The 16,449-nt window shown below is 41.5% G+C and overlaps 1 long non-coding RNA gene across 2 annotated transcripts; it reads left to right on the plus strand.

The window, feature by feature from the left end:
* The first annotated feature begins 5,995 nt into the window (after positions 1-5,995).
* On the plus strand, positions 5,996-11,999 carry LOC120093645 (uncharacterized). Of its 2 annotated transcripts, none has more exons than XR_015624768.1 (3): positions 5,996-6,208; positions 10,563-10,689; positions 11,770-11,999. It is a non-coding gene; the product is annotated as an uncharacterized LOC120093645 (long non-coding RNA). The 2 variants fall into 2 exon arrangements; XR_015624769.1 differs by lacking the exon at positions 5,996-6,208 and adding an exon at positions 9,354-9,601.
* The last annotated feature ends 4,450 nt before the right edge of the window (positions 12,000-16,449 follow it).

The following is a 16,449-nucleotide window of genomic DNA, read 5'->3' on the forward strand; positions in this document are numbered from 1 at the left end:
CACAATAATATTGTGTAATCTCAAAAACACACGCCAAGTCTTCAGTCTGACACCAAGCCAATCACTGGAGAAAGGGGGAAGGGGGATCTTTTTAACAAGTAGTTCTGAGCAATTGAACAACCTTGTACACAGTTGTGAAAACCAAAGCCAGAACTCCAATCCATTACCAAATATACTCCAAATGGATCCCAGGCCCAAATAAACTACTTAAAACTATAAATATTCTATAAGGAAATGAAGGAGAAAATTTTTGTGACTCAGACTACGCAAAGAGCTTTACATATGAAACCAAAAATTGTTATCTATGAGAAAAAGGATAAATGGGTTTTATGAGAAGTTAGATGCTAGTGTATAAAGATAGTTTCAAGAGAACATAAAGAAGGAGGGGAAGTGTGGCTAGAGGAGGGTTCTTGTCTGTCATGTACTGTTTGCAGTGTCCTGGGGACATTTCTAAGCACCATAAAAAGTCTTAAGTCACAAACTAGAAAAAAAATCTGCAAATCTCTTAAAACTCAGTGCTGAGGGCTGGAGAGATGGCTCAGCGGTTAAGAGCACTGACTGCTCTTCCAGAGGACCTGAGTTCAAATCCCAGCAACCACATGGTGGCTCACAACCATTGTAATGGGATCTGATGCCCTCTTCTGGTGTGTCTGAAGACAGTTACAGTGTGTACTTATATATAATAAATAAATAAATATTTGTAAAAAAAAAAAAAAAAACTCAGTGCTGAAAAAAGTCCATTTTATATGTGGACAGAATATGAGAATAGACAAGCTTCATCAAAGAAGATATTCAGAGGCCTGGAGAGCTGGCTCAGTGGTTAAGAGCATGCGTTCTTCAAGCAGAGGACCTGAGATCAATCCCAAGCAGCTACATCAAGGGCCAACTTCAGCTCCAGGAAATCCAACGGCACCTTCCGGACTCTGGAGGCAGCTGCACTCACATGTGCCTATATAGCCACATGCGTGCATATATACAGACAATTAAAAATAGAACTGATCTTTAGTGAAAGAAGATATTCAGAAAGAAATTATTTATATAAGATATTTACCACCATTAGGTATAAATGCTATAAAGCTATTTACCACCATCACCATTAGAGAGGTAGGAATGAAGACCACAGTAATGCATCCCTATGGTTTATTCCAATTTATAATAATAATAATAATTATTATTATTGTTGTTGTTGTTGTTGTTGCTACTAAATATCAAGTGTTGATCAAGATATACAGCAATCTGATTTTGCAAACGTAGGGTATAGAAGAACCCATTGCCCAAAAGTGCAAATCTACATGGCCACTGAAACACAACTCAGGATCACAGAGGGCATAGAACACTAGACTAAGGGTCAAAATGATGGCCTAAACCCCTGCAGTGAACACCATTTTTGCTGTCTTTTTTGCTTGAATCCTGACAAGTGAAGGAAGGACACAGCTGATTGTTTTATTTCTTCCTCCTCGATAACAGGACCCTACTTTAGAAAGGGTAGTACCCAGTGGGCTGTTGTAAGCAGAAGTATTAAGGAAGACTTCAGACTGGGAACAAAAACCCTTGCCCTACAGTGCCTGCATCTGCCTGTCTCTTAAAGCTGAGGCTGAACCACCCTTTGTCTCTGTCTTGTTCTCCTTTAGTCCTCCATAACACTCCTAACCCAAGCTGAGAGAGGGAAGTCAGGAGCCAGAGCTGCTCCTGGAGAATCAGCTCTCTCTGCAAAGAGGAATCTGAAAAGCACCATTCATTCCTAACAGCGGAGTGTCCCAGCCAACATTACAGGAAGCACTTGGCTTCCTCATTTGGAACAGGCATCGAAAGCTTGTTTTCCATTCAGTGCCGCAGTGACAAGGGCCAGAGCATCTCAACAAGGAAAATGCATGTCCTGAACCTTGGAAAAGGCTACTGAACTCATCCCTGGATGAAGTGGAAGCCAAAGGGAGGATTTCAGATTACCTTAGATGCAGTTTGTTCTTTAAGATATTAAGAATGAGAACAAAATCAATCATGGCAGCATTAGCTAAAAGGTGTTAACTTGTACTTTTGCAAAATACATTCTGTAGGATTTGTAGTGGACGCTGTAGTTACATATAAGTAGGGATGTGCATACGTGTTTGGGTGTGTGTTTAAATACGTTCGGAGGAAAAGTTCAAATAAGATCATATACTTCTGTTGGCCCTGTGATTAAACTAACTAAGCATTTGGATCCTTGTCTATTCTTTGGCGGCTGCCTATATTTCTGTAGACAAACGTAAAAGCAGCTTTTTTTCCTTAAATTGCAAAACCTCTTTGACTGACGTAATAACCAGGGGCAGTGTGCTTTCGAAACCACAAGAGGGCAGCAACACCGTATTCTGAACCAAATACTTCTGTAGATGCTCAAGAGTGGCGCTAAATAACTGATTCTCAACCTGTGGGTCGCGACCTGTAATTCTTTCACAGGGAGTTCCTAAGGTCATCAGAAAACACAAATGTTTACTTATGACTCATACCACTAGAAAAATGACAACTATGAAGTAGCAATAAAATAATTTTGTGGCTGGGGAACATGTTACAAGGAGGAACTATATTATAGAATCCCAAAATTAAGTTGAGAATCACTGCTCTAAATAATCGTACTAACAGTATAACGAATATATGACCCTCTCCAAATGGCTCTTTGAATTCCGATGGTGTTTTATGACTGAAGATTTTTTTAATTAAATGCCTGTAATATATATCCGTACAAATGAGACTACTTTATAAGAAACATATAATAATTTTAGTAAGTGAATTACAATGCTTTAAAGGGGAAGATATTTTAAAGGTTCTTTAAATTCATTTTTAAAGATCACAATGTTAAGATTACCACAGTGACCTTTCCAATAATTTTAAATGCTCTTAAAGTGAACATATACACACACAGCACAGTTAACATTTGCTATGGTTACAGACCTTTTTATTTGTAAAAGTAACCATATTTAAATCAAGGAAATCAGTAAATAAGAAAACTTGTGAGGAATAGCTCTAATAGCAGACAGTGTTTGGATACCTGTCTGGATGTTGAAACTATTTTTCTGTTTAGGATGAAGTAGTTTTATTATTTAGCCACCAGGTGGTGCTCCTCCTTAAAAAACGGAGGCGGATACTTTGCAGCCCGACAGGAAGCTCATCTCATTAATAGAGAACAGGGAACCTTTCACAGAAGAACGGAAAAACAATGACTTCATGAATTTCTTAGGCAAATGGATTGAAGTAGAAATATTATCCTGAGTGAGGTAACCCAGTCACAAAAGAACACACATGGTATACACTCACTGATAAGCAGATATTTGCCCAAAAGCTCGGAATTACCCAAGACACAATGAAAGACCATATGAAACTCAAGAAGAAAGGAAGACCAAAATGTGCATGCTTCAGTACTTCGTAGAAGGAAGAGCAAAATACTCACGGGAGAAAATGCAGGGACAAAGAGTGGAGTAGGGACTGAAGGAAAGGCCATCCAGAGACTGCCCTACCTGGGGATCCATCCTATACGCAGTCACCAAACCCAGTCATTATTGCTGATGCCAAGAAGTACATGCTGACAGGAGCCTAATATGGATGTCTTCTGAGAGGCTCTGCTAGAGCCTTACTGATACAGATGAGGATGCTTGCAGCTAACCATTGGACTGAGAACAGGGAGCCAATGGAGGAGTTAGAGAAAGGACTGTAGGAGCTGGAGGGGTTTGCAACCCCAGGGGAAGAACAACAATATCAACCAACCAGACCCCCTGGAGCTCCCAGGGACAAAACCACCAACCAAAGAGTACACATGGAGGGACCCATAGCTCCAGCTGCAAATGTAGCAGAGGATGGCCTTGTCTGGCATCAATAGAAGGAGAGGTCCTTAGCTCTGTGAAGGCTGGATTCTTCAGTATAGGGAAATGTCAGGGTGTTAAGGTGGGAGTGGGTGGGTGGGAGGGGGAGCATGCTCACAGAAACAGGGGAAGATGAAGGGAGGGCAAAGGGGATAATATTTGAAATGCAAATACCTAAAATATCCAATAAAAAAAGGACCAAATTTCCTATTCGAACAACCTCAGCCCACAAAAGCTACTTTTTTTTTTTTTTACTTAAACTTGTTCCTTCCATTTTTCAAACAGCACAAACAACTGCCATTTTATTAACGTTGACTTTAGGAAGGTAAAAGAAAATTGTTCCATGGTTCAACAGGAAGCAGAGAATTCAACGGAATCACCTTATCCTATGTCATCTTCAGATTCTGAAGTAACTAGGTGTGCTGGGAGCTCAGACTTAATCCCTATTCATCGAAAGTCGCTCTGTTTAATTTTGGTGCCACAAATGACATCATTATAAATGATCCTAATATGCTACCAGTAAATTATAAATGTTTCAACTATTTCACAATAAAATACATTTCGCAGTGGTTACTATTTGTATAGCTGGAAAAAATTCATCCCATTATGAAATATGGGAAGACAGATATGGGTTAATAACGTGTTGTAAAACTACTACTGGATAAACGGCTGACACTAAAGTCTATAGATGTAGTAGGAAAGTTTTAGGTTTATTTTCTCCCTCATCTAGTGATTAAAATACCCACCTGCCAGGTTATCACCCCTGTCCCCAGCTTGGAGAAGAACAAGAAATTAAATTCATTTTATTCCAGAAGTTACAGTCTTCTTCGGTTGATACAATCAAGGAACAAAAAGCTGCCACCCCCACCCCCACTCCCACCCACACCTTCTTCTGAGATGGCTAAGTGACCTTGAACTTCTTTGCTTCTGAACCCAAGTGGAAGTTCACGATGCTAAATTCAGAATTCCAGGCATTAACAGTCTTGATGAAGCTGACTGCTACCTTCAGCCGTGTTGCTCCTCTAACAACTGTTGTTAAGGTCCAGAGGCAGCGGCAGTTGGGAAATGCTGGAGAATGTTGGGAGGAGGGTGGAACTGGTAAGCTGCAGTTAGTGAAAAAAAACAAGTCATATTTATCTTCAGGCACTGTACTGACAGTGGGTAAACATCTATACATTGTCTTAAGTAGCAACTTAGTTGTATTAAATCTCTATACATTGTTTGAGGCCCTGAAATACATTTTTAGTACTTGAATTCTTGATTATCCAAGTAAGTAAGACAGTTTGTTGTTGTTAAGGGATTTGTTTCTTTGTTTGGCCCTTGTGTTTTGTTTTGTTTTATTTGTTTTTGTTTTTGTTTTGTTTTGTTTTGTTTTGTCAATTTGACACAAGTTGGAGTTATTTTGGAAGAGGAAATCTTAATTGAGAAACTGCCACCAACAGACTGGCCTGTGAACAAATCTAATGACTGATGTGGGAGGCCCATCTCACTGTGGGAAGGTGGCCCTGGATGGTATAAGAAAGCAGGCAGAGTAAGCTCTGGAGAATAAGCCATGCAGCACCACTCCATGGTCTCTGCATGGGCTCCTGCCTCCAGGTTCCTGCTTGAATTCCTGCTCTAGCTTCCCTCAGTGAAGGACGGTGATGTGGAATTGCAAGCAAACACACCTTTCCCTCCACAAGTTGGTGTTGGTTAGTGTTTTATCACAGCAATTGAAAACAACTACAACGGTGTAGTAATAAATAATAACTAAAATGTAATGATCATATGTTCTCAGTGTCCCCTACTCCTCTAAGTGCTTTGCAACAACAAAAGATAATTGCTGTTAACACGGTCATTATATAGATGAAGAAGCAAAGGAAATGCTTGTATATACTAATTACTAAAAAAAAAAAAAAATCAAAGAATTTTTTAACAGCTGTGCGTCTCTTCCAAGAGGCACGACTTGGGCAACTTTCTCCGGCTCTCACTGGATAAATTAAGAAATATGTATTGGTATACTGCTCAGACCCATCTTTTTCTACTGTTCGGCTGGAAATGGAACTACACACAATTCCTGTTTGGGTAGCGGCTCTTCCTGCTACACTGTCGGCAGAGGGCGCTGCAAGGTCAAACACTTCCTTCCTGTTTTGGTGTTTCCCACAATTCCTTTCGGTCAGTAGATCGTTCCCTAGAAGCCGCCACCTTGCCGTAGGGCTGTTGCTTATTGCAGCATTAGTTGAATCCGATTAGCAGTCAGCTCAGGGTTCACAGTTTGCCGAGCTATGAAACTATGCTGTGCCGGTCCTCGGAGACGCCAACTTATCAACTCCTTTGTGCTGCTTCAAAGCTTCTGTGTCTTGACCGACTCATGTCTGCTTGCTTCTCCAAATCAGAAGGTAGTTCTGGCTACAATCACCGACTTCCTCTGTGAAAATTCCCTGTTCGTTTTTAAAAGATCTATTTGCTTATTTTATGTGTGTTTTGGCACATATATGCGCATGACTAATGTCCTTGGAACCCAGAAAAGGATATTGGATCCACTGAAACTATAATTTCAAGTGGTTGTGAGTCACTGTTTGAGCGCTGCTGGGAAGCAGGTCTTCTGCAAAAGCAGTATGTATTCTTAATGACTGAACCGTTTCTCTAAACCCCAAAGACTTGTTTATTAATGAGGAACTTGAGTTTAATTGTATCCTTTTCCCACCCACAAATATTAAGGCCTTAACCCTAACAACCTCTCAGCAAGATCTTATTTGAATGTGGTTTCTGTAGATAGTCTAGCTAAGATAAAGTCGGTGAATTAGCTTAATTCTCTAAGAATGTCACCTTGCAAAGGGAAACTTTGGACACAGGAAGGTCTGCATTTAGAGAAAAGATGCATTGACATTAAAAGAAGAGAGACGGGAGTGATATATCTGAAAGTCACAGTTCACTGGAGAATAAAGTAAGCCTTTGTGAGCTGGGAGGGATGTTCAGGATGGATGGCCCCTTGTGTCCTCAAAAAGAAGCAACAATGCTAACATCTTCCTCTGTGCACATCAGCTTCTAGAACTATCATTAGCAACACATTGTGAGTTGTCTGGCTTTTCTGGAGAGTCAGTTTCCACAATATTCATCCTACAAAGAAGGAACAATGACAGACCACAGGAATTACTCGATCCAGTCTCCGATGGTGAATGGATGAGTTTATTGTGGTTACCGAACAGGACTCCTGGGGAACCTATGCAATGTCATCACCTGAGCAAGAGTAGGGACTCATGATGACTATCTCACTAAGATCCGCTGTGCAACTTGCAAATAGCCACATCATTGAAGAGTCCCCTGTCCTCCTACCATTTTGTTTTTAAAATCACTTAAATAATCTTGGGTAAGAGCTTCCTGAGTCTTATGAGGTTTTTAACCCTCTTGAACCTCTGTTGTGATTCCCCAAAGAAATGTTTCAATCTAGAATCCACAGCTAAACATAAGACAGTACATTTCTATCATTTAAGCAGCCTAGTGCCTAGAACCACCAGCAAAATAACATACTTTGTTAAATTTAATATCTTTATTCCTACTTAACAATTCATTGAATTATTTCCTTAAAGTGGTACAAGGATAAAGTGTTTAAGAGCAAACGCTCCTATTGTAGAGAACTTAGGCTTGGTTCCCAACACCAGCAGTAGCAGCTCACAGCTGCCTATTATTCTGGATCCAGGAGTTCCCAACAACTCTGATCTCTGTGTGCACCTGCATTGGCAAACACATATCCTTATACAGACAAGCTCACATTCACGGAGCTAACGTAAATAAGCAGTATGACAGTTCTGGATGTACTGTTGAAGCGCCCACCTCGACCAGCAAGGAAGACACAACACCGTTGGGTTCTTCTCAACAGCCTTTATTGCAGGAACACCTCATTCTTGATACGGGGGACCCTGAGGAACAAAGGCACCAGCCTTATATACAAGACAGGCTGTGGCTGTAAACTTGTCCTCTGGGGATTGGTGGAGTATGAAATACCTTATTAGCATGAATATCACTCCAGCCTGATAACTGCTGGAGAAATGCCAACACATGCGCATTGCAGGTGTTTATCACCAACGACTACCGGATGTCGGCGCCATCTATAGCTGCTCCCTACATACTATGACTGTTGCATAGGTCATAAAGCCTGCTTTTGTGGTAAACATTGTGTTCATGGCATGTGCATCATATCATACGATGCTTTAGTTTAACAAGAATGTAACCAGTCGGTATAATGCCAGTCAATGCCTTCTTACGACAACCCATCCTGTCTGTGGGTGATAGGAAGGTAATAGTCTTTCAAATATCCATTGTAAGAAGCTCATATATCATCCCTTGAATACTTTAATCCAGAATGTTGTGTAAAATCAGCCAGAACTAGCTATACTTTATTAAAATGAAAATTCCAGAACTGTTAAGAAGGGTTGAGCATACTCAAATCACCCTGGTGTGGTGATTTGAGTATGCTTGGCCCATGGGAAGTGACACTATTAGTAGGCATGGCCTGGTTGGAGTAGTTGTGAGTTTACTGAAGGAAGTGAGTCACTGTTAGGGTGGTGCGGCTTTAATCTTTTTCAAAGCCTACTTTTAATGATGGTTCTTAAACACTTTAACCTCCCTTCTTGCCCACCACCCATCAGAGGTAGAAGAAAAGGAGGTATATGGGGAAGTGGACCTGTTTAGAAATGTTTCTTTGGAGCAAATCCCATCTGCATTGTCAGGAAATCATCAATTCAGTTCATAGGTCAGCAGCAGCAGCTCGATCCCCTTGCGAATGCTTCATGGATATATTAGCAGTCCAATTTGGTAATGTTGGGATAGTAGCAGCAGTGGCAGGGCCTAGCAGGAACAGCTACGCCTCAGGCAAATTGGCACATGTCAGCAGAAGAGACCAATACAATGGGAATGCCAGGAAACGTTCTCAGTTGTGCCTCTCTCAGCAAAGCAAAGATCATTGAAGATAAGAGACCAACAAATGTTTAGCTATGCAAGCAAGCCAGGCTCAGCCTCCTTCCCTGTCCTATTTATATTCCCTCAAAACATTAAGTGTTCTCCATGGGGCTTGCCTCACCACTTGTCTTGCTTCAGCACACGAGTCTGTCCCAGCTGACATCACTCTGCCAATCAGCTCAAGTCTATGGAAGCACAAGAAGCTGCAGCAGACCACTGTAGTGGGTTTGTCCTGATGCTGCTTGTATTATAATATTAATTTGGGTTCCCAAAACTACTTAGGCAAGTGTCCGCATGTAGATTCTGGGAAACTTCTCCCAGTTGATTCTGACTGATAAATAAAAATGCCAACAGCCAATAGCTGGGAAGGACAGAGGTGGTTTTTGGAATTTCCTGGACTTAGTATCAGGAGAGAGGAAGGAGGAGGAAGAGGGGGAGGGGGAGGAGGAAGGGGAAAAGGAGGAGGAGGAAGAAGAGGAGGAAGAGGGGGGAAGAGGAGGAGGAGGGGGAAGAGGAGGAGGAGGGGGAAGAGGAGGAGGAGGGAGAAAAGGAGGAGGAGTGTCCCGCGCTATGTCTCGCCAGCAGGAACGACGTGGCACACACAGGATCCTACTGCAGAAAAGCTTTAATGCGTCTTGAGAGGGAGAGCATAAGCTTACAATGCGGAGACGCCGAGTGAGGAATAACCGTCCCTTATATAGGAAACTATCCTCGCCTGGGACGTGTCACTCTCTGACTGGTCGCTGCCAATTATGCCAGATGACGTACCAAAGCTTACGTGTCCCTTTGAGTAGGGAAGTTACCAGGCACCTGCGTATTGCCCTTTTTACTAGGTGCGTTCTGCCGGATGCCGGTGCCATCTTGTAATGGAGTATGTGAGGACAGCTCCTCGGACAGCTCCTCACAGAGGAGGAAGAGGAGGAGGAGGGGGGAAGAGGAGGAGGGGGGAAGAGGAGGAGGAGGAGGGGGAAGAGGAGGAGGAGGAGGGGGAAGAGGAGGAGGAGGAGGGGGAAGAGGAGGAGGAGGAGGGGGAAGAGGAGGGGGAGGAGGAGGAGGAACAAGAAGAAAAGGAAGGGAGATCCGAGATGCTGGCAGGGTTTGGAGGAGAGGGAATATACCATGCCTGCGAAGACTGCAGGACTGAAAGGCATGGTAGGTCATGTGAAGGAGCAAGGCAAGTACTACTAGCGTTCGGCCCAGCTGTGCAGCCCTCTGGGTCCAGAGCAGCTAAGACTGAATTTAGAATTTAGTAATAACTCTGGATTATTGGCAGAATGTGGATTAACCACATGGAGATTAGGCAGCAGCCCAGCTATTAAGCTGATTAAGGCATATAAAATAAAAGCTGTGCGTGTACCTTTCACTTGGGAGCATACACCACTGAGGCGGGTACAGGGAACTGGCTGCCAGTGAGATTTATTAAGTAATTCAACACACTACCAGAAGTTCTCTCTATGGAGTCCCAAGAAATAGAGCTCAACTACAAAATGTAAGCCACACAGCAATATATGTGTGTCATTAGCGAAGAATCCTTTTATGTGCTTGATTTAGTAGCACATCCTTTCACCTGGATCTACTTCAGTGAAACAATCCTTAATGAGCCAGCTTTAGCAAAAAATCTTTTCACTTTTTACTGCTTCAGGAAAGCATTCCTCCATGTGTTTGCCCCAGCAAAACACCAAACGACACAACTGACTTTCCAAAGAACCCTCAAGTTTCCATTTCAGGCTGGACTTTGAGGTCCAATGCTCAGGCTCTATGCAGTGCAGAAAAGACCCTTCTTTTTGTCTGCAGAAGAGAGTCTCCTGCTGCTGCATTTGGATCAAGATGTATAACTTTCAGCTCTTGCAATACCATGTCTGCCTAGGAGCCAGCATCCTTCTCACCGTGATGATAATGGACTGACTAAACCTCTAAAACTGTAAGTCAGCCCCAGTAAAGTGTTCTTTTATAAGAGTTATTTCTTCACAGCAATAAAACCCAAACTAAGATGGAAATTGGTATTTGCAGTAGGGTATCAAAGTAATAGGTCTGACCATGCTTCTGTTTGGAGGAACGTGGATTTTAGGACTTGGATTTGGAAAGCAATGGAATGCTTTAAGTGGGGCTTAGTAGGAATATGGTAGGCATGGTGTTACAGATGGTTTGAACTGGGCAGCCTGGCTCAAGATGTTTCAGAGAAGAGAAACTTTATTATGCTGCCTGGAGATCATTCTTACAATGTCTTGGTGAAGAATGTGTCTGCTTTTTGCCCTTTTCTGGGGAGTCTGCCCGAAGCTAGGTGAAGAGAAGAAGGATGTCTCAAAACAGCCCTGTTTGGACTCTGCTCTGTGGTTTATTCTCATGAAGAACATTTCGATCAAGTGTAGAAAGCTTAGAAAGGAAAAGTACAAGATGTATTGTTCAAAGAATAAAGAGGCACCAGGAAGGAGCATGGATCTGAATCCTGTGTTCAAGGAGATACAGATTAAGGGAGTAGTGACCTTGGGGCAAGATCTCACCCTGCTAAGCTTATTGTTTCTGCTTTTGCAGTTCAGTAAGGGATAATTTTATCTAGATGTTATTATTACCTGGTTAGTATATTCATTTATACTTTTAATCTGAAATGAACCACAATCCAGAAATGAAGGGTACCCTGTGATAGAGATATTGAGGCTGAAAGACATCTGGACTTTGAGGAATAGAGGCCATGGTAAGCTTTGGCCCAGGCATGATGTACATACCTTTAATCTCAGAAACAAGTATATCTCTGGAGTTCAAGGCCTGACAGGTAAAGAACATGTTCCTAGTAGATAAAAATTTATGTCCAAAACAACCATGGTGAAACGTATGGTGGTACATGTGTTTAATCACAGAATGTAGGAGACAGGGGCATATAGATTTCTGAGTTCAAAGTCAGTTTACAGAGCAAGGACCAGAACAGCCAAGTTTAGGCAGGAGTTGGAAAACAGAAAATTGGTGATAATGTAATGGAACAAAAAAATATGTTTCATATTTTCAGAACTTGGCAGCTTCAGTCACATGGCTCTGGATTTGGAATCAAGAAAAGAACGAGTTACTGGGAGAGCTGATGCTTGTTTGCTTGAGCTAAGATGTTAAGAAGATTAATATCATATTAAGAAGAGACTGTAGAGGGTGGTTCTGATGCTAAGGTCCTGCTTCCCAGTTGGTTCTTGATCGATTAATAAAGATGCCAGGGGCCAATTACTGGGCTCTTCTGAGCCTTCCTCAGCTATCTTGCACCATTCTTTTCACTCCCATCTCAGCACCCTCAGCTTAATTGTGTTTATAATGTCCCACGTAGGGAAGCAGCCTGTGGTCACTCCACTCGAGATCTCACATGGCTGGTCCCCTCTTCTCCCTCTGAAACATGGTGAAAACTCTCTTCCTCTTCCTGTGTCTCTTCATCTTTGAGGAACTGGAAGTCCCACCTCTTTCCTTCCACCCAGCATTGGCCCCTGGCGTCTTTATTGATTGATCAAGAACCAGAACCACCCCCTACATCAAGAACTAGAATCACCTCCTACATCTCACCTTTTCTGTCAAACAAAAACAAAAACAAAAAAACCAAACTCTTGTTCCCAGGCATAAATTGAACAAAACCATAACAATCATGTAAGTTACAAAGTATGCTATACAATTAACATCCAGCATGATGATGATGGACTGAACCTCTAAAATTATAAGTCAGTTGGCCTCGATTTAATGTTCCTCTTTTATAAGAGTTACCTTGGTCATTGTGCCAAACTAAGATAATTGATTATCTGAGTTCTATCTGCATAACCTACATGGTACACACACACACACACACACACACACACACACACACACACACACACACAGAGAGAGAGAGAGAGAGAGAGAGAGAGAGAGAGAGAGAGAGAGAGAGAGAGAGTGAAAAGCTCTCAGGGAGAACTTTCCCTCGGGATGGAGACCCTCCAACTTCAATGACCAGACCGAGACACCACAGGATGCAATCAGCAAGAGGATTTGATTTATTGTCGGGATACACAGGTACCTGTGGGCGCTTCAGTCACTCGGGGGACTGGCGTGCCCCACGGAACCAAGGATGGGCTTTTTATAGGATTTTGGGGAGCAGAAGCAAGCATACAGAAGCAGATGCATGGTTACAGGGATATAATTGGTGGATTCTAATATGGCAAGGGTTCAGCCCGGGGGCAAGTTTCCTAGCTACCTTCCTGAAACATAACAACTGACTCGGCCCCCCACCAGGGTGTGGGACCTCTCCCGGGGCTTTTCTTATTGTCAGGTGCTCAACAGCAGTCCTCCTGTTGCCAGGCCTTCAACCAAACATCTCCTGCTTGGCAGCCGCTGTGTACTCAGTGTTCTAACCTTTCCCTGAACCAGTCATCTTAAGTACAGCCTTGCAAAATGGCGTTACTGCTGCTAAGCTGGGGTCTTTCAAGAGAGAGAGAGAGAGAGAGAGAGAGAGAGGCTACAAATGTGACAATTTTTTAGATCTGAGATTCAGTCTAAAACTGCTATATTTCTTTCAGCTTCTACCAGTGTTGAGAGTTTACAAAAAAGAGAGACATGGGATGTGGTCACCTCCCAAAACCAAAAATGTTACTTAAACATTCAAGACACCTTCTAGGAAACATTTTATTCCCCTGGACAAGTTGTATTATTATGGAGGCTTTATTCATTACATCATATTTTGAAAGTATTTCTTCTCTTTTTTCTTGAGATTATAATATAGTTATGTCATTTCTCCCTTGACTTTTTTCCCTTCAAACCCTCCTTGCTCTTATTCAAATTCACATTTTACTGTGTTCCAAATGCAACTTGAAAACTCTTTTAATTGGCTTTGCTATTATTTTTAGCAATCTTTCCCCTTGAGTTTTTGAAGTACTAATGAATCCCCCAAAGCTGGGCCACTTTCCTTAACACTGAGTTAGTTAACTTGCTTTTGCCTCCACTGAAAGATGATCTAGTAATACCAGAGACTTTCCAGGACATTTTTTTTTTTGTAAGATTCTGACTTGGGACACACCTAGTCCCTTCTCATTTTCTTCCTTGTGTAGAGTGTGGAATAATACTATTCAGGTAGGTAGGCCATTACTATTCAGGGTCTGTTTTGAAAACCAGCTATGTATTTTATGAAGTGAAATTTGTGTGGCACAACGCACAATTTTAACCATTTTTGGCCTCTTCTTGCATAGCTAATACACAACCATAAGATAATAATTCTGATAATGACAGGCCCTTGGGCAACAGTTTTCCCAGGCAAAACTCATGCAAAGCCTCATGATTAGACAATCTGAATGGATCTAAAAATAGCGTGAGTTGATTGGGAACCCTGGACAGCATCACTGCAGGGGAGTAATTCTTATCCCATTAGGAAGAAATTTTAAATGTTTTCCAGGTGGCATAGGTTGTCACCATTTCCCAATAATTACAACTCCTCTGATTTGTAGGCCTGCCAGGCTCTTCCCATATTGGAGAAACACAGAAAAATAATTCATGAAAAAATGAACCATCTTTACCAAAAGCAGAATCTTCCCTTGAAGAATGGTATGGTAATCATAACGTACCACTATGGTGATGACTGTTCTTAATTCCAAAATATTCCTTCTTGTGGAAAATAACCATGATGCTTATTTTCCTTATCACAAGCATTGATTACTTCTGAGTCTGTGCTAGAAAGAAAATGTACCAGTGTCTTGGAAAGGAGATAATCTTCTGTTTCACGTCATGAACTGAAACTAAAATAAAGGGAAATTTTATGGTAATAGGTTTCCATATGGCTTTTCAAAAGATCTTTAAATGTCCATTATTCCACCTCGTGTCCCTTCTCTACCCTGTGTTCCTCTCACCTCCCATTAAAGCCTCCTGCTCTATTTTCCCTCTATTTCTTTCTAACAGTAGACTATTTCCCTTCTTTGGAAGGACTGTCCCCGTTCCTTACTAGATACGTGTTGTTATTTGGATTGAAACATGCATTTCTAAAACTTAAAGTGAACATCCATATACAAAAGAAAACATACTAGATTTGTCTTTCTGGGTCTAGGTTACCTCACTCAGGGTGGTTATGTCTAGCTCCATCCATTTACCTGAAAATTTCATAATTTTCTTTTACTTGGCAGCTGATACTTCATTGTGTAAATGTACCACATTTTCATTATCTATTCATCAGCTGATGGACATCTAGGCTGTTTCCAATTTTGAGCTATTATGAACAGGGCAGTAATGAACATAGATAAACAGGTATCTCCATACTAAGATGTAGAGTCTTTTGGGTACATGTCTAAGAGTGCTGTAGCTGGATCTTGTGGTAGATAAATTTTCAGCCTTTTGAGGAACTGCCATAATGACTCTTACAGAGGGTGTACTAGTTTGCACTCCCTCCAGTAATGAATTAAAATATGAAATTTCACTTAGGATTTGTGACATCTATGCTGTCATTCTGACACTGGTAGGCACTGGGACTGCATTTCCAGGCAGAATTCATCCACAGCCTCATAATCACCCAGTTTGAATGATTCTAAAGAAGTACAAGTTGATTGGGACAATCATATCAAACAATGATAGCACCTGATGCATGTTGATACTCTCCTCCTTTCCCTGCTATGGCTGTTACTGCAATACAGGGGATATTCTACCTCAAGAATACATCTTACAGACAGCTATAAGGTGTTAAGCTCATCTTGGTCATGACTTTTTCATTTCCCAAGTATTAGCCAATAATAAATATAGTTCAAAGAACACAAAAGACTATTCTTAAAGTTTTGCTCCTACATAGAGATAAGGAAGATTTAGCCATGATAGAACAATTAATGTCTGAAGGAACCCAGACTAGTGGCTGATACTAATGCCTCAGTATTTGAAGAATAATTTCCAGGAACTAACTTGTCTCCTGAGCATCCCAGAAGGCAACCATGCTGCTGGACTTTGGTTCAGAGAGAAAATGACAACCATTGTCAGTGTCTTGCATCTCTCTGTGTCTCCTGCTTTTACTTGCTTCTCTTCATTTGTCATTTTCAGGAAAAACAACAGTGGTTAACTGTCCCTTAATTGTGGGACTAAGGTAAGCTTTCATGGAGGAAGATGTAAAATGACTTATTTTTAATATAAGTGTAAGCAGTGAATTAATCCTGTGTCTGTGTATCTTTACTAGTCCTCAATAGCCACACAGAGAAACCAAGATTTATTTCAAACTGCACCTCAAAAGCTGGTCAGATAAAGGATTATCCTAATCCTCATACTAATCTGGCTACCTCTCAGCTGCATCCCATTATACTTGCATATTATTATTGATTTTGTTATACTTGCACATTATTATTGATTTTGTTATATTTGCATATTATTATTGATTTAGATCTTTAGGCTTCAGATGTATTTCTCATGGCGTCTTTAGACATTGAACCATCTCCTCATGGCTCATCTCTTCATCCTTTTGGCAGACCTGACATTTCCTCTCTTCCTCTTTCCCTGTCTCCCTCCGTAGTGGCTATTCCTGGTTATCAACTTGACTATATCTGGGATGTATTACAATCCAGAATTAGAAGGCTCACCTTTGATCCTGATCTTGAGGCTGGGAGATAAAAATTTCTGACCTGGATCTCGGTATGGAGATCTTGAGGCAAAGTGGTTATGAATGCCAGTAGCCTAAGGCAAGGAGATCTCTGAGTTCAAGGTCATCTGGGACAAAACAAATCCC

This window comes from Rattus norvegicus, chromosome 7 (assembly GCF_021556685.1).
Source record: "Rattus norvegicus strain SHRSP/BbbUtx chromosome 7, alternate assembly SHRSP_T2T, whole genome shotgun sequence".
In the NCBI taxonomy this organism is placed as follows: Eukaryota; Metazoa; Chordata; class Mammalia; order Rodentia; family Muridae; genus Rattus; species Rattus norvegicus.